Below are 22,903 nucleotides of genomic sequence, written 5' to 3'. Positions count from 1 at the left end.
GGAATTGGCAGATCGATTGGCTGAGAGAATTGGGAGCCGCAGTCCCTTTTCCATGTAGTTTTCTGAATGTCTGGCTCCTTTGTAGGGAGTTGTGCTGAGGGTACCTCCTGCCTGTAACTGACTCAGCACTCTTGTCTCCTGTTTATTTGCACTGGCACTCAAAGTCCCACACATCCTCCTTATTACCAGTGGGCAAAACATAGGGGGGACTAACCCCATACCCATTCTAAGAAGGTATTTGACTCAGTGGAAGCCAATAAATGTGAATCTCTTTCTGCTGGGGTTGGTGACTTGGAGGACATAAACCTGGAGTTATTCACGGCCAGCTTTGCCACCAATGAAAAGACCCTGTCAGAGGACGGGATCAAAGCAGAAGAGCATGGAGTACTCTGATGGCTCAGTGGGTTAAGGATCTGGTGTTGTCACTGCTGTGGCTTGGGTTCCTGCTGTGGCTTGGATTTGATCTCTGGATCTGGAACTTCTGCATGCCACAGGTATGGCCAAAAAAAAAAAAGCGAAAGAGAGCAAAACTAAGACATATCACAAGACAGATTTCTGTCTAAGCCCTTGGATCCTGCAGCATCTTAGCATCCCTGCACCTTTAATGCCTAAACCTACAAATGCCCGTTTTGGCTAAGCGTATTTGAGTTCATCTTCTGTCATTTCCAAAAGGTCACTAATAGTAAAGGCTACATATAAACTTGGTCCTTGAAGTTTCAAGCTCTCTGCCACAGACATGGTTGACATGGTGCTATGGTCCAAATGTTTTTAATCCCCCCCAAATTCATATATTGGAAACTAACCCCCAAGGTGATGGTGTTTGGAGGTAAGGCCTTTGGGAGGTGATTAGGTCTTGACGATGGAATGCTCATGAATGGGATTCTTGCCCTTAGGAAAGAGGGCCAGAGAAAGTGTTTGCCCTTTCTCCATGTAAGGATTCAAGGAGAAATGCTGCAGTCCAGAGAAGGCCCTCCCCTGACCATGCCGGCCACCTCCATCTCAGACCTCAGCCTCCAGAACGGTGAGACTAAATTTCTGTTGTTTATAAGTCACCCAGTCCAAGGTAGTTTTTTATAGCGGCTTAGACTAAAACACATCGGATACGTCACTTCTAAGCCTTACTCATCTTTAACATGGAAAAAGACCCTACTTACTTCACACATCTCTGCATACCTCAAATGTGGAATGTATTTGCAAGTGCTCTGGGAACTACAGAGCATTCAGAAGCAAGTTATTAATGTCAATTGTGTTATTTGAGCTTATTCGAAGGAAAGATATGTTGCCTGTTGTTTTGTCATGAAAATTGGTGTTGACTGTTCCTCAAAATCATTTTGTTTCACACTTTAAGCTTAATTTTTAGCTAAAAATATCTTAATTATCCCCCCTCATTGTTTCTAACTAAAATAACAGGAAGTATTTATCATCAAAATATGTCCTGAAATAAATGGTGCCATATGTAAGACTGGCACCGTGGGGAGTGCCAGGGTGATGAATAGAGGTATAGATGCAAGAAAATTGGCTGTGACTTGATAATAATTAAAGCTGGACAACTACATGTATGTTCCTTATTCTGTTTTCTCTGACGTTGTATATGCTTGAAATTTTCCACATAAAAATGTAAAAATTCCCTATAACTCTTAGGTGACAAATCCTCGAGAAGACTTACAAATTTGCAGCTCTCTCTTATCATGTGTAGTCAAATGTCGAGCCTAGATTTTATAGGTAAAATCATGCCACTCCATTTACAGAAATATAGTCGTGATAGATAAGCCAGAAAAACACCCTAGAGGAGAAAGGCAGGACCTGACAGTGGTCGAGATAGTAAGTATTTATCACAAATACCAACAGCGTCATCGCCATTATCACCGCGGCCGGAATCCCAGTAACTCGGTAGACCCTGCTTTTTTTTTTTTTTTTTTTGTCTTTTGTCTTTTTGTTGTTGTTGCTATTTCTTGGGCCGCTCCCTCGGCATATGGAGGTTCCCAGGCTAGGGGTCGAATCGGAGCTGTAGCCACCGGCCTACGCCAGAGCCACAGCAACGCGGGATCCGAGCCGCATCTGCAACCTACACCACAGCTCACGGCAACGCCGGATCGTTAACCCACTGAGCAAAGGCAGGGACCGAACCCGCAACCTCATGGTTCCTAGTCGGATTCGTTAACCACTGCGCCACGACGGGAACTCCGACCCTGCTTTTTAAAATGCTTTATTCCCTGTGTAGTGTTTAACTGTACCTCTTCTTTTTCCTTTTTCTTTTTGATTTTACTGGAGTGTAGTTGACTTACAATGTTGTGTTAGTTTCAGGTGCACAGCAAAGGGAATCAGTTACAGATATAAATATATCCAGTCTTTTTTCCCATATAGGCTATCACTATTGAGTACATCTTCCCTGTGCCACACAGCAAGTTCTCATTGGTCACCTATTTTATACAGAAGTGTGTATGTGTTATTCCCAGGCTCCCAGTTCTTCCCTCCCCCACATGGTTTCACCTATGGTAACCATAGGATTGGTTTTAAAATCGGTGAGTTTGTTTCTGTTTTAAACTTATTTAACTTAGTAAATAAGTTACTTTGTATCATTTTTATTAGAATTTATATCATATGATTTAAATGTGACTTACTTCACTCAGTATGGTAATATCTAAGTCCATCCATGTTCCTGCAAATGGCATTATTTTGTTCTTTTTATGGCTGAATAATACTCCCTTGTATACATGTGTCATATCTTCTTTATCCATTCCTCTGTCTATGGACATTTAGGTTGCTTACATGTCTTGGCTATGGTAAAGAGTGCAGCAATGAACATTGGGGTGCATGTATCTTTTTGAATTATGGTTTTCTCCAGATAGATGCCCGGAATGGGATTGCCAGCTCACATGGAAGTTCTATATTTAGTTTTTTAAGGAACTTCCATGCTGTCCTCCACAATGGTTGCACCAACTTACATTCTCACCAATAGTGTAGAAGGGTTCTCTTTTCTCCACACCTCTCCAGTATTGTTTGTAGACTTTTTTTTGATGATAGCCATTTTGACTGGTGTGAGGTGGTATCTCATTGTAGTCATTGCACTTCTCTAATAATTAGTGATGTTGAGCATCTTTTCATGTGCCTATCGGCCATCCATAGGTCTTCGTTGGATAAATGTCTATTTAGATCTTCTGCTCATTTTTCAATTGGGTTGTTTTATTGTTGTTGTTGAATTGTATGAATTGTTTGCATATTTTGGAGCTGCATCATTTCTCCCATCCTGTGGGCTATCTTTTCAATTTTTTATGGTTTCCTTTGCTGTGCAAAAGCTTTTGAGTTTGATTAGATCCCATGTGTTTATTTTTGTTGTTACTATCATTATTCTAGGAAATGAATCACACAAGATATTGCTGTGATTTATGTCGAAGAACGTTCTGCCTGTGTTTTCCTCAGAGCGTTTTATAATATCCAGTCTTATATTTAGGTCTTTAATCCATTTTGAGTTTATTTTTGTGTATAGTATTAGTGTTCCAATTTTATTCTTTTACATGTAGCTGTCTAATTTTCCCAGGATAACTTTTTGAAGAGACTGTATTTCCTGCAATGTATGTTTTGCCGCTTTGTCATAGATAGTTGACCATAGGTGCTTAGGTTTATTTCTGGGCTTCCTATCCTGTTCCACTGATCTATATTTCTGTTTTTGTGCCAGTACCATACATTCTGTTTTTGTGCCAGTACCATACTGTTTTGATTGCTGTAGCTTTGTAGTATAGTGTGAATTCAGGGAGGCTGATTCCTCCAGTTCCATTTTTCTTTTTCAATATTGCTTTGGCTGTTAGGGGTCTTTTGTGTTTCCATGTAATTTAAAAATATTTGGTTCTATTTCTATAAGGAATGTCTTTGGTAATTTGATACAGATTGCAATGAATCTGTAGATTGCCTTGGATAGTATAGTCATTTTGAAAATACTGATTCTTCCAATCCAATGTAGCTTTCCATCTGTTTGTGCCATCTTTGATTTCTTTCATCAGTGTCCTATAGTTTTCAGAGTACAGGTCTTTTGTCTCTTTAGAAAGGTTTATTCCTGGGTATTTTATTCTTTTTGATCAAATAGTAAATGGGATAGTTTCCCTAATTTCTCTTTCTGAACTTTCATTGTTAGTATATGGAATGCAGTGGATTTCTGTATATTAATTTTGTATCCTGCAATTTTACCAAATTCATTGACAAGCTCTAACAGTTTCCTGGTAGTATCTTTTGGATTTTCTAGGTATAGTATCATGTCATCTACAAACAGTGATTAGTTTTATTTGTTCTTTTCCAATCGGATTCCTTTTATTTATTTTTATTCTCTGATTGCCATAGCCTAGTACTTCAAAAACTATGTTGAGTATCGGTGGTGAAAGTGAATATCCTCGCCTTGTTACTGATCTGAAAGCAGAAGTGCTTTCAGCTTTTCACCATTGAGAATGATGTTAGCTATGGGTTTGTCACATGCAGTTTTTATTATGTTGAGGTGGATTCCCACTAGGCCCATTTTTGGAAGAGACTTCATCATACATGGGTGTTGGATTTTGTCAAAAGCTTTTTCTGGATCTGTTTAGATGATCACATGGTTTTTATTTTTCAGTTGGTTGATGTGGTATATCATATTGATTGATTTGCAGATATTGAAGAATTCTTGCATCCCTGGGATAAATCCCACTTGATCATGGTGTATGATCCTTTTAATATATACTTGGATTCTGTTTGCTATTATTTTGCAAATGATTTTTGCATCTATGTTCATTAGTGATATTGGCCTGTAATTTTCTTTGAAGTGGTATTTTTGTCCGGTTTTTGTGTCAGAGTGATGTTGGCCTCATAGAACGAGCTTGGGAGTATTCCTTCCTCTGCTCTTTTTTGGAAGAGTTTCAGAAGAATAGGTGTTAACTCTTAATGTTTGGTAGAATTCCCCTGTGAAGTTATCTGGCCCTGGACTTGTGTTTTTTGGAAGTTTTTAAATCACACTTTCAATTTCAGTACTTGTGATTGATCTATTCATATTTTCTGTTTCCTTCTGGTTCACTCTTGGAAGGTTGTACTTTTGTAAGAGTTTGTCCATTTCTTCTAGGTTGTCCATTTTATTGGCGTGTAGTTGTTTATAGCAGTCTCTGAGGATCCTTTTGTTTCTAATTTTATTGAGTTGAGTCCTCTCCCTTCTTTGTCTTGATGAGTCTGAAATAAAGGTTTATCCATTTTGTTGATCTTTGCAAAGAACCAACTTTTGGTTTCATTAATCTTCTCTATTATTTTATTTGTCTCTGTTTCATTTATTTTTGTTCTGATCTTTGTTATCACTTTCCTTTGGGCATTGTATTTTCTTCTCTAGTTGCTTTAGGCATAAATTTAGGTTGTTTATTTGAGATTTTTCTTGTTTCCTGGGATAAGATTGTATTGCTATCAAAACTTCCCTCTCAGGACTACTTTTACTGTGTCAGACAGGTTTTGGATTGTCTTGTCATTTTTGGACATTTGGACATATCTTCATTATCATTTTTCTCTAAGTATCCCTTGACTTCCTTTGTTATTTCTTCAGTGATCCATTAGTTGTTTAGTAACATGTTGTTTAGCTTCCAGGAGATTGGGGTTTTTTGTTTGTTTTGTTTGTTTGTTTGTTTTGTCATTGATTTCTATTATCATAGCATTATGGTTGGAGAAAATTACATGCTTGATATAATTTCAATTTTTTAAAAATTTATCAAGGCTTGATCTGTGGCCCAAGATGTGATCTAACCTGAAGAATGTTCCATGTACACTTGAGAAGAATGTATGCTCTGATGCTTTGGGATGGAATGTTCTGTAAATATCAGTTATGTCTGTCTAGTTAGTCTAGGGTGTCCTTTAAGGTATGTGTTTCCTTGTTGATTTTCTGTCTGGATGATCTATCCATTGATGTAAATGGAGTGTTAAAGTCTCCCACTCATATTTTGTTATTGTCAATTTCTCCTTTTATGGCTGTTAGCATTTGCCTTTTATATTGAGGTCTTCCTATGTTGGGTGCATATATATTTATAATTATTATATCTTCTTGGATTGATCCTTTGATCATTATGTAGTGTCCTTCTTTGTCTCTTGTGACCTTATTTATTTTAAAGTCTATTTTGTCTAATGTGAGTATTACTACTCTAACTTTTTTAAATTTCCATTTACATGCAATACATTTTTTCATCCCCTCACTTTCAGTCTGTATGTGTTCTTAGGTCTGAAGTGGCTCTCTCATAAACAGCATATACAGAGGTCTTATTTTTGTATCCATTCAGCCAGTCTGTGTCTTTTGGTTGGCACATTTAATCCATTTATATTTAATGTCATTATTGATATGTATGTACTTACGCCATTTTCTTACTTGTTTTGGATTTGTTATTTTAGGTCTTTTTTCTTCCTTTCCTCTCTTGTTCTCCTCTCCTGTGATTTGTTGATTATCTTTAGTGTTGTCTTTTGTTTGTTCTATTCTTAATTTTTTTATTACAGTATATTGACTTACAATGTTCTGTCAATTTCTGCTGTACAGCAAAGTAACCCAGTCATCCATATATATGCATTCTTTTTTCTCATATTATCTTCTGTCATGATCTATCACAAGAGATTGGCTTTTGTTCCCTGTGCTCTACAGTAGGACCTCATTGCTTATCCATTCTAAATGTGATAGTTTGCATCTACCAACACCAAACTCCCAGTCCATCCCACTCCCTCCCCCTTGGCAACCACAAGTCTGTCTCTATGTCTGTGAGTCAGTTTTTGTTCTATAGATAGGTTCATTTGTGTCATAGTTTAGTTTCCACACGAGTGATATGATATTTGTCTTTCTGATTTATCTCACTTAATAATATCTAGTTGCATCCATATTGCTGTAAATGACATTATTTTTTACGGCTGAGTAGTATTCTATTATGTATGTGTACCACATCTTCTTAATCCATTGACGTATTGGTGGACATTTAGGTTTTTTCCATGTGATAGCTATTGTGAATAGTGCAGGTATGAATATAAGGATGCATGTATCTTTTAGAATTGCAGTTTTGTCCAGATATACACCCAGGAGTGGGATTGCTGGATCATATGGTAGTTCTATATTTGCTTTCTGAGGAACCTCCATACTGTTTTCCATAGTGGTTATGCCAATATACATTCCCACCATCGGTGTAGGAGGGTTCCCTTTTCTCCACACCTCTCCAGCATTTGTTATTTGTAGACTTATTAATGGGGGCCATTCTGAATGGCGTGAGGGGCTACCTCATTGCAGTTTTGGTTCGCATTTGTTTAATAATTAGTGATGTTTTCATGTGCCTGTTGGCCATCAGTGTGTCTTTGGAGAGATGTCTATTTAAGTCTTCTACCCATTTTTCAGTTGGGCTGTTTGTTTGTTGTTGTTGTTGTTGAGTTGTATGAGTTGTTTGTACATTTTGGAGATTCAGCACTTAGTTGCATTGTTTACAACTATTTTTTCCCACTGTGTAGGTTGTCTTTTCAGGTTTTTTATTTTTTTCTTGCAGTGCAAAAGTTTGTTAGTTTTATTAGGTCCCATTTGTTTTTCATGTTTGTTTCTTTGTTTTTAAGGCCACACCTACAGCATACAGAAGTTCCTGGGCTAGGGGTTGAATTGGAGCTGCAGCTGCCAGTCCACACCACAGCCACAGAAATGCATCCAAGCTGCATCTGCAACCTATAGCACAGCTTGCAGCAATAATGGAACTCTAACCCTGCACAAGGCCAGGATCAACCTGCATCATTGCAGACACTATGTCAGGTTCTTAACATGCTGAGCCACAATGGGAACTCCCCATTTGTTTATTTTTCTTCTAATTTCTCTTGCCTTGGGAAACCGACCTAAGAAAGCATTGTATGGTTGATGTCAGAGAATGTTTTGTCTATGTTACCTTCTAGTTTTATGGTATCTTGTCTTATGTTTAATTCTTTAAGTCATTTTGAATTTATTTTTGTACATAGTGTGAGGGTGTGCTCTAGTTTCATTGATTTACATGCAGCTTTCCAGTTTTCCCCACACCGCTTGCTGAAGAGACTGTCTTTTTTTTTTTTCTTTTTTCCCATTTTGTATTCTCTCCTCCTTAGTCAAAGATTAATTGACTATAGGTGTCTAGGTTTATTTATGGGTTCTCTATTCTGTTCCATATCAAAATGACAAAAAGTAAATACAGAGAAAAATATTCAAAGCCACAAGGAAGAAGGAACAAATAACATACAGGGGAATCCCATAGGGATAACAGCTGATTTTTCAGCAGGAACTGCAAGCCAGAAGGGAGTGGTAAGATATATTGAAAGTGCTGAGTTTGATTAGTGTGTGTCTTGGCATGTTCCTCTGTGGTTCTCTCCTGTGTGGGATTCGCTGTGTTTCCTTAACTTCAGCGAGTGTTTCCCTTCCCAAACTAGGGAAGTTTTGGACTCTGCTCTTTGGCATGTTGTCTCTGGCACTCTCACTCTCTCTTCTCCTTCTGGGACCCCTATGATGCAAACGGTGGTGTGTTTACTATTGTCCCGAGATCTCTTAGGTGCTCCACAATTTTGTTCTTTCTTCTTTAGCCTTTTCTGGGGTGGTGATTTCCAACACTCCGTCTTCCACCTCATTGATTCACGCTTCTGCCTCCATTACCTTGCTGTTGATTTCTTCGAGGGTGTTTTTCATTTCAGATATGGTATTATACATCCTTATTTGCTCGCTCTTCAAATCTTCTAGCTCTTTGTTAAACATCTGTAACTTCTCAATCTGTGTCTCCGTTCTTTTTCTGAGATCTTGGGTCACCCTTGCTATCTATCATTCCTCTGAACTCTCTTTCTGGTACATTGGCCATCTCCTCTTCATTTAGTTGTTTTTGTGGGGTTTATCTGATTCCTTCATGTGAAGCATACTTTTCTGTCATCTCATTTTGTCTAACTTTCTGTTTGTGGTCTTTCCACAGGCTGCAGGATTGTAGCTCCTCTTGCTTCCAGTATCTGTCCCCTGGTGGGTGAAGCTGATCCAGGCGCCTGAATAGGCTTCCTGGTAGGAGAGGCTGGTGTCTGTTCACTGGTGGTTATAACTGAGCTTTGTCTCTCTGATGGTCAGGGCCATGTCAAGGAGTGTGTTCAGAGGTGTTCAGGATGCCTTTAGGCTGTCTGTATGGGTATAATATTTTTTTGATGCAAGGGCTGTTTCGAATATGGACACCTGCCACCTCTTTCCTCAGTGTGTACTGGCCGTTACCCCCATGGTAGGAGATGTGACAGATGTTGTCATGGCCAAAGCCTGCACTGGATATTGAGCAGGGCCTGCTTTTTGCTCTGTGATTGTCACTATCCTGTCAGGGGGGCAGGATTGTCTCCTTAATTGTTGGCGTAGGAGCCGCTAGATCTGTTTTTGAGCTGTTTCTGCTCTGTGGTGCAAGTTAGGCAGGATTGGCTACCTTGCACTGGGAGAGAAGCCCCTGCATATTCCTCCTCTAGGGCTATTCACCTGTGAGTGTGCTCTTTTGCATCACTCTACACCCGCTGAGCAGGTTCTCAAAGTACGCTGTTATTGGCAATGCTATGCTGGCAATGGCCCTGGTTTCTCTCAGGCACTGTTTTCACCAGGGCATCAGTGAGATCCTAAGGGGTCAGGTCCCAGGACTGTGGTAGTCATGCCCTCGTGCCCGCTGTGGGAGCTATGGAGACAGCTTAGATGCTTGCCTGTGTCACCCTACACCTGTTACCTGGTCCAGCCCCCACATATATGTGCCCACAGAACCCGCAGATGTTAATGCCAGCCCAGCTTAGCTGTGGGAGGACTTGTTGCCTGTTGGGATGTTTCACAGGCACTAAATGTACAAAGTCAGCAGCAGAGGTGTACACAGCTGGGAGGAGAAACTTCCCGGGGTGTGTGGGAACTTTTTCTCCCTCATAGCTCCCTTCCCCGGGGCATAGGACCCCTCCTGCTTCCTCCCCCTTCCCCCTTTCCTATTTTTCCTTCCTTTTCCCCTATAGCCTACTCCGCCTCGTGGGGTTTCTTGTCTTTTCAGAAGACTACTGTCAGCATTCAATAGATGTTCTGTGTGGATTGATCCACTCGTGGGTGTATTTTTGATGTTTTTGTGGGAGGAGGTGAACTCTGCGTCCTACTCCTCCAACCTCTTCTCTCAGTCCCCTTGTTTCGTTTTTTATTTACCTAAAAATCACTAGTGAAGTCAAACATCTTTTACATTATTAGCTGTTTACATTTCTTCTCATTGAAATATATATATGTGCGTTTTACTCGTTTGCTATGCCTAATTTTTATCGTGGTAAAACATCGCTGAATGTACCGTTTCAGCCATTTCAAAGGGTACAGTTCAAGGGCATTAAGTACTTGCACATTTGGGGCCGCATCACCACTGCCCATGTTCAGACCCTTTTCATCTTCCCACCTTAAACCTCTGTCCCCTCATCCCTCCTACCCCAGCCCCTGGTGAGTAGCATTCTACTTTCTGCCTCTTTGGAGCTAAAAGTGATGGGCTCGACGGTCAGCTCACCTCTTTCCTGGCTCTTTTTCTCGGGCAAGTCACTTCACCTCCCCGAAGCCTATGCATCTTTCAAATGGAAGTGGCAGTCACCCCCACCTGTGGGGATGAGCGATGTGGCATGAAGAGATGAAAGAGCTTTGTAAGCCATAGCAGTCTCTTTTTTGACAGTTGTTGCTGCTGCTATTATGATAAGAATATTTTCATAGTAAAATAGTGAAATGTTTCAAAGTCATGAAATCCTCATGTTCAGAACATTTTTCTTAAAATTTACCCGAATTTCTCCTCTTAAAATTCACTGTTCTTAGTGGAAATGACTGGATCCATTCAACATCACTCACGGAGCATCCTGTCAAAGATCACAGATCCCATTGTGGCTCAGTGGTAATGAACCTGACTGGTATCCATGAGAATGCAGGTTTGATCTCTGGCCCCACTCAGTGGGTTAAGGATCTGGTGTTGCAGGGAGCTGCAGTGTAGGTCGCAGATGTGGCTTAGATCTGACGTGGCTGTGGCTGTGGTGTATGCCGGCAGGAGCAGCTCCTATTTGACCCCTAGCCTAGAAACTTCATATTCGCAGGTGTGGCTCTGAAAAGACAAAAAAAAAAAAAAAAAAAAAAAAAAAAAAACCCTGCATAGGTCCAATTTCCCTTACGCTGGAAGGGAACCTGCCAATCAGTCCAGCCTTCTTATTTCACACATAAGGAGACTGACACCCTTCAGTTGAGATCATACAGCTGCCTGAACTGAAATCTCAGTCTCTGGACTCCAGGTCAAGATGCCCAACATTATACTGTGCAAAAAATACCATAATCAAGACACCCTGTCTCTGCCTCTCATTGCTCATCATATTGTGATAAATTCTGTGGATCCCTTGGATTGGAAATTTCTCCAGATGTTAATGCATGTTATAAATAAGAGGGTTCCAGAGCTAAATTTATAACCTGTGGTCACTTTGAGTTAAGCAGGATTTTTGCAGAGACACCTCAAAGCTTTGTACCAATAGACTGTCTGATTATACACGAGAGCAGAATTTCCCAAAAATATTTAGCCGTAGAACCCTTGTTTTAGCGCCCAGACTCCAGAGCCAGATGACCTTTGTTCAAATGCTGTCTTTGGAATCTGTCGTCTTGGACAAACTAAGCACTTTGTGCCTTTGGATTCTGCTTCTGAAAAGTTGAAATAATACAGGTAACTACTGCTCGGGTTGTTAGGAAGATTCGGAGAGTAATGCAAAAGCGTTTGTAACAATACCTGGCTCCAGATAAACACTAGGAAAGTGCCTGCTGTTGTTATACTGTCGTTGTGTTGTTGCTGTTATTACTCCAGGGGCTCTTTTAGAGAACTGTGCAGTGATATCTCTGTGACCCGGGTTCCACGGAGCCGCTTGAGAGACTGCTTTCGGTCAGTGGTTACCCAACACGATGGAAAGACCAGACTGCCAGCCCTCCCACCTGAGATTCTGATGCAGTTGCTCCGTGACTGGGGCCAAGGAATGCGCACCACTTTTAAAAGCTCTTCAGGTGATTCCAATGAGCCCTCAGATTCGGGCTCCACTAATCGCGGCAGTGCCCCGTCTTCGCACTTCTCCCTGAGGGCCTGTGTTTCAAAACTCTAGGACATGCCTTCCCCTGAGCTGGTCCAAACTCTGGAGCTGTAAGGGGAGGAGGAGCGGCAGCCGAGAAACCGAGCACGTCTGGTGGGCTTGTCTGTGGCGCCACTGAGCCAACCCGCCTAATTCCCAAACCGCACAGGTCGTGTAGCGGTTTAAGGCACCGCGAAGGAGATGCAGGTGCGGCCTCTGCCGAAAGGGGTCACTCCTCAAGATACAGAGCGGCACGGAGAAGGGCAAAAAAGAGACGACGGCCTTTCACGATTCGGGGATATGGGCAGTTTCCCTGCCAAACCCGTTAGAACGTTTTGCCGTCTGACAGCAGCGTGTCACAGTGCTGGTTTCCCAACGTCTCACCCACAGGGGGTCAGACCTTGGGATCTTTGCCTGTCAAGGTGAAAGGCGGTGTGTCGGCCGAGTTTTAATTTGCATATTCTCTTGACGGGTTTAGGGCCATATGTATTTATTTTTCTATAAACTGTACAGCTTTTCATTATGTGTATCCCTTGCTTTTCAAAAGTTTTATGTGGCGTTCCCACTGTGGTACCAAGGGCATCGCTGGAGCGCTAGGACGCAGGTTCAATTCCCGGCTCGGCACAGTGGGTTAGGGATGCCAAGTTGCCACAGCTGTGGCATAGGTTGCAGCTGTGGCTCGGATCTGATTGCTGGCCTGGGAACTCCACATGCCATGCTGTGGTTCACGCCGAGAACAGCCGCCAGCCTTTCCTCATCAGTTAGACTGAAACATGGTGTTAAATCCCCTGGTTGGGAGAACTAGGAAATTTTTTCTCCACCTTCAAGACGTCTCTGTTCTCTGTCATTCTCTTAATCTTAGGTAGAGACAAATAGATTGCCTTGAAAAGGTTATCTTTTTCCACATGTCCCCGAAGCAAAATGCCTAGGTGCTTCAAAAGATTGGTTTTACCCCATGAGAATATTCTATAGGAGTTCCCATTGTGGTGCAGTGGTTAACGAAGCCGACTAGGAACCATGAAGTTGAGGGTTCGATCCCTGGCCTCGCTCAGTGGATTAAGGATCTGGTGTTGGCGTGGCTGTGGCTGTGGTGTAGGCTGGCAGCTGCGGCTCTGATTTGATCCCTACTCTGGGAGCTTCCATATGCCACAAGTGTGGCCCTTAAAAAAAAAAAAAATTCCCTTGTTATTAATTATATTTTGTCATTATTTTGCTAATTACATTACCCAACAAAATTAGTACAGTTAAACTTTATGGAGGAGCTTATGTTATTTAAAGCATAACTGGAATTGAACCCAGTGTGGGAGAAGTCACTAGCTTCAGGTGATATATGAAATTATCCTCTCTGGAGCTTACCAACTAAAAAGCACTTGAAAATTATTATATTGATTGTCATGCCATAAATAACTGTATAATAATGGATTTTGTTCCTGAGCGCACACATACTTTTCTCTCTCTTATTCCTAATGCACAAGTAAGCAGAAAGGACACTTCCATCCCGCTAGTCTGTGTGGGCTTTTATCCAATAAAAGGGACATAGACACTAAAGAATGATCATACAAAACACTAAATATATCATTTCCCATTAGCACAGTGCACATCCTATTCCTGGTAGTGGAAATTAGGCCATGCTAATGTGAGAGCCCAATAATGAGAGCATAAAAATTAATACCCAGCTCAAAGATGAGTTTCAAGTTTCCAAGAATCACCCTCATTCTCTTTTTTAATATGCTACCTGGTAGAAGAAGCCAGGAGGCTGTTGGTGAAAGAAGAAAAGTGTGGTGTTAATTTTATGTGTCAACTTGGCTAGTCCATAATATTCAGCTATCTGGTCAAATACTAATTCTGGATGTTTCTGTGAAGGTATTTTTTAGAAGACATTAACATCTAAATCAGTAGACTTTGATTAAAGCAGATTATTCTCCTCTAATATGGATGGGCCTCATCCAGTCAATTGAAGGCCTTAATAAAAAGACTAACCTTCCCCAAAGTGGGAATTCTGCCAGCAGACCACTTTGGGGCTTGAACTGCTGCATCAACTCCCCAGGTCTCCAGCCAGCAGGCCAACCGCACGTATAATTGTGCTAGCCCCCACAATTACACGAGCCCGTTTCTTTAAGTAAATCTCTCTTTACCTCTTTCTGTACCTTCATATCTAGATCTATCTTATTGATTCTTTCTCTGCAGAACTCTTAACCCAAAGAGCTAGGGGTCTGCAGGTGACAAGTGGAAGCAGAAATGTGGGAGGAGGAAGGAAGGTGCTGAGAAGGAAGCGCTGGCTCACTAAGCAGCTACTGTGTCTGAAATGAGCTGGTCAGCCTCGAGCAGACCACTGAGGCACCCCCTGCCCGTGATACAGGCTTGCCGCTCAGACCAAAGCCCTCACCTACCACACAGCCTGCACACAGTAAGAGGGAGCTCAGGGTGACGCCGTCCTGTTCAAACAGCAAAGATTTGCACGCTCCCAGATGGTTCTTGCTTTGTTTCTAGAGTGCCTCCAAGCGTTGGGGAGGAAAAATAAGTTTCCCTCTACCTTACTAGGTTCTTGGCTGAGGTCTTTCTCCAGAGCTCCACAAAGGTACGAAATGACCAGAACAGGGAACGCCTTGCCTTTTGGACAAACAATACACTTGTGATGAATTAACAAGACAAAGGCGTTTGGGCTGCACAGGGGAGGTGGGGGAAGTGAGATGGTGAAGAAATAACAAGGTTTGTTAGATAAACCTACAGAAGTCTTCTGGGCCCTGAATTCCCTGACTCTGGTGACAAGGGCGTCTTCTCCCCCCTCCTGGTTCCTTTCCTGTGGGAGATTTAACTCCTGCTTTCAGGGAGAAAAAGGAGGGCCAGAGTGGCCTTCTTGACTGGCTGTTTCTCAAGAACCTTTTATTTAAAGTAATCAATATGCCAAAGGGGCATGTTGAGGGGTGACATGCTCTGAACCCCGACCCAAGTCAGCCTCTGGCTCCATCCCTACCTGCCCCCCGACTTCTCATCATCGCCATCATCCCTGCACCTGATGAGAGAACTGGCTTCTTCGGCTTCACCCTGGGCGACCTTCCATGGATGTGACGCGACCTGCGATCTCTAGCTTTGTCCATTCTTGACGTTTCTCCAAACGGGTCCCAACCTCTAGCCCGTAGCTTAGGAGGCTGACCATTCATCAGGAGAGATTCCTACCTGCTCACTTAATCTTAGCAGCAGAGTCTTTCTTCATTTTAGGCTGATGAGGCCCTCTTGGTCCTGGGCTCTCATTTTTTTCTTAAATAATATGTTTAAAGACATTGTAAAGGAAACAATAATATTACTTAGAAAGAGCTAAGCCAACAAGAGTATATTAATAACAACTTACTGGACAGCTAATGTGTATAAAACTAATGAAGTGTAACAGATACGACTATAGCTTATGCTCATTTTATGAGCAATAACACTGAGGCTCACTTTTCTCCGAGTAATTTGCCCAAAGTCTCACAGCTGGGTTCTAATTCTGTATCAGCTACCAGATTCCAGAGCTGATATTCTTAACCACTACAGAAAACTCTTTCCTAAGACTCTATGGAAGAATAGGATACAAAAGCCAAGAAACAACCCCAGTTATGTTGGCGAGTTGAAGGAAATTGTTACCCTTATGAATCTTTATGAATGACTCATGAAAGATGTTGTTACCAAATGCATCAGGCCCTGCAGCTCTCCGCTTATAAAATCAAACTTATAAACCTGGGGAAAGTTGCCTTTCATCACAATGCTGGCCGTCTGGGGAGATGTGGGCTCAGTATCCCCCAAGAACCACCTCTGGAGATTCTGTTCGGCCATGACAGGTTTAAAGGGAACCGGAAGTAACCTCAGTTAATCGTTGACATGGGGGGGTCCTCAAAGGGGGTCCGAGTGCCCTCCATCCCCCGCTGTGTGCAGGCTTGTGGACTCCTCCTGATCTTCCTCTAGATGTTACTTTGTTCACACGGTTTGGTTACACAGTTTGTTCCAGAGATTACTGAAGGGGAGTAAGAGCTGCTCACTGTTAATTGCAATTCTTCTCCATTCCCACCACTTTGATCTACAGAAAGTATGCACAAGTTAGCAAGGTATTGTGTGATTAAGAGATTTGAAAGGTGTATTTGGGCCCGAGATCAGTAGAGCATGGGATTGCCTGGTTAAAAGTTACACTGTAGCTTTGCTGAAGTGACCAGGAAAGGGGCTTCCTGCTCAGGGCGGTTTCCTGCAAAGAGCTGGGTTTCATTGTTCAGAATGTGTAAGGTATTTATTAGTAAAGGATAAGACCAGAAAAACCAAAGGGAGTGCTTCTCTGCAAGGAACTGATGCTGATGATAAGTGTTTAAATGCATTCGGAGTCATGTGATGAGATTATGTGTATCGTGATTTTGTGTAGTTATTTCCAAAAGTAGATTCCCAGGAACAGCAATTCTGAGATTCCCCTTTCCAGCAGAATTTTCAGGTTAAATACAGTTGGAAAATATTTCATATTCTTGGAGATTCACCATGCATTTCAGGATGCAAGTGATTTTAAGAAGTGTTGTCATAAAGGCAGGTTTGTCACTGGTTAACCCAACATATCCCAAATTTATGTAACCATGAAGCACTTTTATAATACTTGTTAACAACCTTTAGGATTCATGTCCTTGAAATACATTCTGCAAAAAGTCATTTTGGGAGTTTCCTGGTGGCTCAGCATGTTAAGGACCCAGCATTGTCACTGCTGTCACAGCCTCCCAAAAACGAAACAAACAAACCAAAAACAACCCAAAATCATTTTATGATAATGAAGGAAACAAATCATTTTATACTAATGAAGGAAACAAAAGCAACACTCAATGAGCGCTGTTACTCATGTTACTCCATCCTCATAACAACGCCATGGCGGGTGTTACTGGGCTTTGGCCACGCATTTCTGTTTGAGATTTCATTAAACAACCTTAAAATTTTCAACTCATGTAATACATTCACCACGTGAGTGCTATACATCGCACCAAAAAGAGCTGTTTGTGAAAACATTTGCTTCAACTCCAGTTCTGGTCACTGAATTACCAAAAGGTTTGGAAACTCTGCAGACAATTCAAAGAAGTTTTACGATGTCTTCAACCAAAGCTAAAGAACAGGAAGTGGAAAACTCGGAGGCTTGAGGTTGAGGTTGATGGGTTTTGTGGGTCATAACAAGTGGATTTTTTCCTTATTTTGTAGAGAGCCTTTGGCTTTCTCATTCTAACAACCCACATTAACCTTTTCTCCTGCAGCTCCAACTCAACCCCTCGCCCAGGAACTTCCATATGCCACAGTTGTGGTCCTAAAAAGAAGGAAAAAAAAAAATTAAAGCAGCTTTTCTCCCCTGGAAGCTTCTACTCTCCCTCCTTTCCTTCAAATTCAAATTTCTTTTTTTCTTTTTCATTTTTTAAAGTTTTATGGAGATGTAGTTGATTTACAGTGGTGTAATAATTTCTGCTGTACAACAAGAGGTTCACCGAATCAAACTTCTGAAAAAATAATCTTCACTCGCTGTCCTCGTTTGGTTATCTTTCCTCCTCAACCCACTGCAGTCTGGCCTCTGCTCTAAAACTCTAGTAAACTTACTCTGAGAAATGTCACCCATAATCTCCCAAAGCATTTTACAGACATTTTAAAGCTTTTCCATGGGAGGAATTTCAAGCATGCATAAAACAGATGAACTAGGATGGTGTGCTACTTGTCCCAGGGACTCATCCCTTAGTTCCAGCAGATACCAGTTCACGGTCAAGGAGGCCTCATCTGTACCTCCATTGCCTCCCCCCTCTTAGAGTATTTTGAAGCAAATCCCAGGAATTAATGGTACTTCGTCCTTCAATATGTCAGTATCTATTTCTAAAACACTCATAAAGGCGTTTCCTCAACATCCATGGCCGTTTTCTGTTTCTACTCTCGCTCAGCCTCTCGGCATCATTTGAAAACACTAACATTTTCTCTCTTGCTGAAAAATGTCCCCCTCTCGCATCTTCCTGGTAGGTTCTTTTCTCCTGGTGGTTTTATTTCTCCTGATGCTTCTCCTTCCTCACTAAGAACACTTTCTCTGCCACTGTCACTTCTTTTTCTCTGCCCAGCTGTTGAATAGTCACCTTCCTCTCTCCCATCAGTACTGTTCTGAACGCTTACCTTTAACCCATGGTAGAATTTCACAAACTTAATGTGCATACAACTCACCTGGGCTCTGCTACTTCCATAGGTCTGTTTTTGAGTTCCCATCGTGGCGCAGCAGAAACAAAGCCGACTAGGAACCATGAGGCTGCGGGTTCGATCCCTGGCCTCGCTCAGTGGGTTAAGGATCTGGCGTTGCCGTGAGCTGTGGTGTAGGTCTCAGTTGTGGCTCAGATCTGGTGTTGCTGTGGCTCTGGTGGAGGACAGCAGCTGCAGCTCCAATTAGATGCCTAGCCTGGGAACTTCCATGTGCCTTGGGTGCAGCCCTAAAAAGACAGAAAAAAAAAAAAGTGCTGTGTAGAGACTGAGATTCTGCATTTCAGCAAGCTTTCAGGTTCCAGCTTCAATGCTGATTGTATGAGGTATCTATGGCTGCATACACATCACTCCAACATGTAGCAGCTCAGCACAGCAAACCTGTGACTTCACACAGTTTCTGAAAGGTCAGAAAACCTGGGAGCTGGATTGTTCTTGGCTCAGGGTCTCATGGGAGGCTGTAGGCAAAAGATTGGCAAGGGCTGGAGTCCCCTGAAGTTCAAGTGAGGAATCATTGGCTTCCAGGCTCGCTCACCCGCATGACTGCTGGAAGGAGGCCTCGGTCCTAATCTCTGGGTCATTTCCGTGTGCTCAGGACATTATGGCAGCTGACTTCCCACAGAACCAGTGATTCAAGAGACAAAAGAAAACCACAATAGCCTTTATGACCCAGCCTCAGAGGTCACACTGCCATTTATGTGACATCCTGCTAGTTACACAAGTCAACCTTATTCAGAGAGGGAAGGGACGGCCCAAGGTCATGCATCCCTGGAGTGGGGAGGATGCTGGACGCCGTCTTTCACAGGTCCGCGGACCATGCTCAGAGGAGCAAGATTTATGCAGTGTCCTGGAATACAGCTTTGTCGTCGTTATCCCATAGCATCGAGGGCGTTTATATATGAAGAAGCCCTACATTTGTTTTTACCACCCTGGTTTTTGTTCCCTGAGTTTCATACCTATTTATCGAACCGCCCAATGGAGCATATGCTGCCATTTGAGAAGTATCTCAAAACTCAACATGATCCAAAATGAACTAATTTCTGGTGTCAGATACGCTCCTTCCTCTGAGTTCTCGTCCTCTCAGGGTGGGATGTGCAGAATCAGCACGTACATAGGTGTTCAAGGAAAGGAACTGAGAATCAGTGACTTCTGTGGCACTTGCATGTATCTAATTAGTTTTCCAAGCTCTGCATCGTTTGCCTTAGAAATATCACCCTTCCTTACTGCTCACCGTAGAAACAAACCAATTGGCCTTAAAACAGCTTTCCGCGATCTAATTCAACTAATGTTCACATCTGTCTCCTAATCGCCTAAAATTCATTTGAAGCCTTCCATGATAGGCAAACATCAGCCCCTTTAAAGTATTTTCCCATACTTTCTGCACTTTTTTCTCTATTTCACCTGCCATTTAGGCTTGAGAATTTTTTAAAAACGCATGTAGATTTAGATGTCCAAGGGCATTCTTCTCATCATTTTATATCATATTAATGCATTCTATGTGCAATATGATGTGAATCTCATTCCAAATATGAAAATAAATCCCCCTAAAACTGAGTTCCTTTACCAAGTTTATGATTAACCTCTCTATCCAAAACAGTATCACCTTTTTAATCCAGTACCTCTTCCCCTCAAGACTGAGGGGTATCAAAGAAAAGGAGTTTAATCTATCTACTAGCCCCTTTGTCTCTGTCCTTTGAAGTAAAAGAGTTTTGCTTTAGTCTCCCAGGCTCCCCTGAATCTTAAAAGGCTGCCTCATGGAGTTCCCGTCATGGCGCAGTGGAAATGAATCCAACTAGGAACCATGAGGTTGCGGGTTCGATCCCTGGCCTCGCTCAGTGGGTTAAGGATCCTGCGTTGCCATGAGCTGTGGTGTTGGTCGCAGACATGGCTCAGATCCCGCGTTGCTGTGGCTGTGGTGTAGGCCGGTGGCTACAGCTCCGATTGGACCCCTAGCCTGGGAACCTCCATATGCTGCGGGTGCGGCCGTAAAAGGACAAAAGCCAAAAAAAAAAAAAAAAAAAAAAACTGCCGCAAGAGTTGATGATTAGGAAATCGTGAAGATGGAGAAACAGCACTTGTTGGACCAGGAAACTGGGAACAATTGAGACTATATAGCTAGGTGTATAGGAGAGTCACTCAACTTCCGCCTCCTGAGAGATTTGAGTCAGAGACGGTCGAACTCACATTCCTAAATTCTTTTTACAGCAAGCAGACCCCCAGCAATTGAAAACTGCTGACTGCAAATGCACAGGCCCCAGACAGGTTGAAACCAGAAAATTGCTGCTGTTCAAAACTTCTCCGTGACGCCAACCAATCCAAGAATTGCGCATGGGCTGCTCATGCACCCTGCAGCTCCCCCCTCCCGACCCCCCCCAACACTACCTAGAAAACTTTTGTTTCCTAGCCGGTAACTTGGAGAATGGCCTTAGGACGTTAGTCCCCTGTCTCCCCGGGTTGCTGGCCTCAACACTCCTTTCATCAACATTTTCTCTTGAGTTTTGGTCTTTCAAGTGGCAAGCATTTGAACCTGGGTTCAGTACCAGCCTTATCCACTTACAGACTTTGGTGAGCCAGCTGGGAGTCATGCCCTTTGCAGTGTCTGGTCTCTGCCTGGCAATTCCCTGAAGTGGAAGAGCTGCCTGACTGGTTTCATAAAACTGTTAACAAAAAGCACTAGTTACACAGGACTGAGTGAAATGATAAATATGGTTATAAGTTTTTCTTTTTTTTAAAGAAGTTTTAAATATCTTTTATTTATTTAATGTGTGTGTGTGCGGGGGGGGTTTGGAAGCACCTGGAGCATGTGGAAGTTCCAGGGCCAGGGATCTAACCTGTGCCACAACAGGACCCAAGCAGCTGCAGGGACAATGCCGGATCCTTAACCCACTATGCCACCAGGGAACTCCTGGTTATAAGTTTTTAGTTTCTGTCTGAAATATGACTGGCTTTTCATCTGTATTTCCAAGGTATAATAAAGAGACCTTTCCTCTTAGGCTATTGTAACAATGTGGTAAATTATACCTTTGTAAGCAACACTGAAACATTTGTCTTTTCCTTCTACCTGATCCCTCCAGAAATTAGAAACTTATGTTCCTGGTAGTCTTACCAGGTAAATACGAAAGGCTGCCTCCTGGCAAATGTAGGAGTCTCAATATTTGAGAGATTTCTAGAAGAGAGAAATCCACCCAGGCAGAATCTTATGACAAGCTCTTGGTGTCAGGTTCCTGGCCTTGGGAGGCCTTTTAAAATTTCAGCCTGAGATTCCCTTATGAAAAGGTCCAGCACAGTCAGTTTAAAAGAGCCCGTATGAAAACTCTGATCATATATAAGGTTCTCCCTGTGTTTCCGTGGATAGAAAGCTATCCTAGTTTCAAACTCCCTTGCACATGGCAAATGAGAGTGAACTTAATTTTAATAAAAACAAGGAAAATCAAATAAATAAATAATAAAAGAGCCCATATGACCAATTAACCAGACTTATTTTGCAAGCTAATTAGTCTTAATTTGGATATATTTGGAAAAATTGGGGTTATTATAGAGAAAAAAGTATCATTTCAATGGATATTAAATTCTAAATCTGTTTTTCCTTGTTCTATTTAAAAAACTTCAAAGACTTTTAGCCATCCCATGATTCCTTCAAATTTTTCATGTAGTGCTTTGCTAAATATGTGATGCTTAAATCTAGTACGTAAAATGATTTCAATGTTCTTGCCTTTTTTTAACCATTTTTTTCTGATTGTGTCTACTTTTGCTCACAAAATGGATTTATTTCATAAATTATCACATGCTCTATATTCATTCTTGATTATTTCAGCCTAAAATTCTGAAATTAAGAGTAGAAAGATATGGATACATCCAGTACAAATTTAGTGTACTCTATTTTTCATACTAAGTAAAATCACTGGATTCGGTACTAGACTTGAAAACCTTTATCAATATAAGCAACGTCTTTTTTTTTCTTTTTTTTTCATTTTGGGCCACACCTGAGGCATATGGCAGGTCCCAGGCTAGGGATCGAATCAAGCTATGCCACAGCTGCAGCGTTTCTGGATTCATAACCCCCTGCAATAGGCCAGGGATCAAACCTGTGCCTCAGCAGCAACCTGAACCACCTAAGAAATGATACCAGATCCTTAGCCTGCTGTGCCATAATGGGAACTACAGAAACATCTTTTAACCTAGCTTTTAAACAAAATTTTCTTTTAAAAAAAATAAAAGTAATACAGCTCATTTTTAATTTGAAAAATACATACAAGTTTTTAAAAATCAGATATATTTAGAGTTAGATTATGAACATCAGAAGCTCTAAGCACTGAAAAGATTGCTTGTCAACTCCCAGTGTAATTCTTTTTTAACCACAAAACTCAAAATTTACATGTATGTGAACATTGAATAGGTTATTTCTAGATTTTTCCGAAGCACTATTTTAAAGCCAAACTTTTCTCCTTCCTCCTCACCCCTCCCTCCCTTCCTCCCTCTCTCTCTCTCTGACATTATGTGTCCTGTTTTGCTGCTGTCCTAGCTACAGGATCCCTTACCTACTGCAAAACCATCATTTTCCATGGCCCTACTCCTTCTCTTAACAAATACAAATTGAGGGGAGTTCCCATCATGGCTCAGCAGTAAG

At 41.8% G+C, this 22,903-nt stretch overlaps 1 long non-coding RNA gene across 2 annotated transcripts in view; it reads left to right on the top strand.

Moving 5' to 3' along the window:
- LOC110262193 overlaps positions 1-22,903 on the top strand; it is a 47,972-nt gene that overhangs the window by 4,780 nt on the left and 20,289 nt on the right. Inside the window, exons 2-3 of one of the 2 annotated variants that reach the window (XR_002346880.1) lie at positions 894-1,021; positions 11,808-12,576. This is a non-coding gene — a long non-coding RNA (uncharacterized LOC110262193). Of the gene's footprint in view, positions 1-893; positions 1,022-11,807; positions 12,577-22,903 lie in introns of those variants that run through there. The other variant, XR_002346879.1, reaches the window with a different exon arrangement.

The sequence above is a fragment of the Sus scrofa genome, chromosome 8 (genome assembly GCF_000003025.6).
Source record: "Sus scrofa isolate TJ Tabasco breed Duroc chromosome 8, Sscrofa11.1, whole genome shotgun sequence".
Lineage (NCBI taxonomy): Eukaryota > Metazoa > Chordata > Mammalia > Artiodactyla > Suidae > Sus > Sus scrofa.
Note: the sequence above shows the minus strand (reverse complement) of the source record. Positions and strands in the feature narration are given on the sequence as shown.